The sequence below is a fragment of the Gossypium hirsutum genome, chromosome A05, assembly GCF_007990345.1.
Source record: "Gossypium hirsutum isolate 1008001.06 chromosome A05, Gossypium_hirsutum_v2.1, whole genome shotgun sequence".
NCBI classification, from domain to species: domain Eukaryota; kingdom Viridiplantae; phylum Streptophyta; class Magnoliopsida; order Malvales; family Malvaceae; genus Gossypium; species Gossypium hirsutum.
In genome coordinates, this window is record NC_053428.1 from 54,024,324 (window position 1) to 54,026,516 (window position 2,193).

Sequence of the window (2,193 nt, forward strand, 5' to 3'; positions counted from 1 at the left end):
TGCTTCCTCGCCAGATGTTATTACCGGTACTTTTACTCTCTTTAATACTAATGTGATTGTTTTGATTGACCCTGGTTCTACTTATTCTTATATATGTGAAACCTTAGCATCCAGTAAGACTCTACCTGTTGAGTCTACTGAGTTTGTAATTCGGGTGTCAAATCCTTTGGGTCATTACGTGCTTGTCGACAAAGTGTGCAAGAAATGTCCCCTAGTAATCCGAGGTTCCTGTTTTCTGGCTGATTTGATGCTTTTACTGTTTGACGAATTTGATGTTATCTTCGGTATGGATTGGTTGACCGTACATGATGCAATTGTAAATTGCAAAAGAAAAACCATCGATTTAAGGTGTGTAAATAACGAGGTAATCCGAGTTGAGTCTACTGACTTGAATAGGTTGCCAGCTGTAATATCATCGATGTTGGCTCAGAAATATGTAAGAAAGGGGTGTGAAGCATACCTTGCGTATGTACTTGATGACAAAGAGTTAGAAAAGAAGCCTGAATCTGTGCCAGTGGTTTGTGAATACCCGGATATTTTTCCCGAAGAATTACCGGGTTTACCACCTGTTCGGGAGGTAGAGTTTGGTATTGAGCTTGTACCTGGGACTACACCGATTTCGATAGCTCCGTATCGTATGGCACCAACAGAATTAAAGGAATTGAAAGCTCAGTTGCAAGAGTTGACGGATAGAGGTTTCGCTCGACCAAGTTTCTCACCTTGGGGTGCACCAATATTGTTTGTGAAAAAGAAGGACGGAACCATGAGGTTGTGCATCGACTATCGTCAGCTGAATAAGGTGACAATAAAGAATAAATATCCGATGCCGCGCATTGACGATTTGTTTGATCAGCTAAAGGGAGCCTCAGTGTTTTCAAAGATAGATTTGAGATCGGGTTATTATCAGTTGCGAATTCGAGATTCGGATATACCCAAAACAGCTTTCAAAACGAGATACGGTCACTACGAGTTATTAGTGATGCCGTTTGGGCTCACTAATGCCCCTACGGTATTTATGGATCTGATGAATCGGGTCTTCAGACAGTATCTGGACCGGTTTGTAGTTGTGTTTATTGATGACATCTTGGTCTACTCAAGAGATGAAACCAAGCATGCTGAGCACCTGAGATTAGTGTTGCAGATTTTACGAGATAAGCAGTTATATGCTAAGTTCAGTAAGTGTGAGTTCTAGTTAAGAGAGGTGAGCTTCTTGGGTCATGTGGTATCCACATCGGGTATTCGAGTTGATCCGAGCAAAATTTCAGCCATACTTAACTGGAAGCCTCCGAGAAATATTACTGAGGTTCGGAGCTTTTTGGGACTTGCCGGTTACTACCGACGGATTGTAAAAGGTTTCTCGATGATAGCCACACCAATGATGAAACTACTTCAGAAAGATGTTAAGTTTGAATGGACAGAAAAGTGTCAGAAAAGTTTCGATCAATTGAAAACTCATTTGACGGAAGCTCCAGTACTAGTATAGCCCGAATCAGGCAAGGAGTTCGTCATTTACAGTGATGCATCCTTACTTGGGTTGGGTTGTGTATTGATGAAAGAAGGTCGAGTTGTAGCTTATGTGTCGAGGCAACTGAAGCCACATGAGAAAAATTATCCAACCCATGATCTCGAACTGGCTGCCATCGTATTCGCTTTGAAAATATGGCGACATTACTTATTTGGTGAGAAGTGCCATGTATATTCGGATCACAAAAGTCTAAAATATTTGATGACTCAAAGAGACTTGAATCTGCGACAAAGACGTTGGCTTGAGTTGTTAAAAGATTATGAGCTTGTCATTGACTATCACCTGGGAAAAGCTAATGTGGTTGCGGATGCTTTGAGTCGTAAATCACTGTTTGCTTTACGAGCGATGAATGTACACTTGTCTGTTCTATCCGGCAATGTGTTAGTAGCAGAATTAAAGGCTAGACCATTGTTGATTCATCAAATTCGTGAAGCTCAGAAAGTCGATGATGAATTGGTTGCAAAACGGGCTGAATGTGTTTCGGATAGGGAGTCAAAGTTTCAAATTGATGACGACGATTGTTTGAGGTTCAGAAGTCATTTGTGTGTTCCAAGAAATTTAGAACTTATTTCGATGATTCTGAACGAAGCTCATAGTAGCCGAATGTCAATTCACCCGGGGAGCACGAAAATGTACAACGATCTGAGACGTCAGTTTTGGTGGCATGG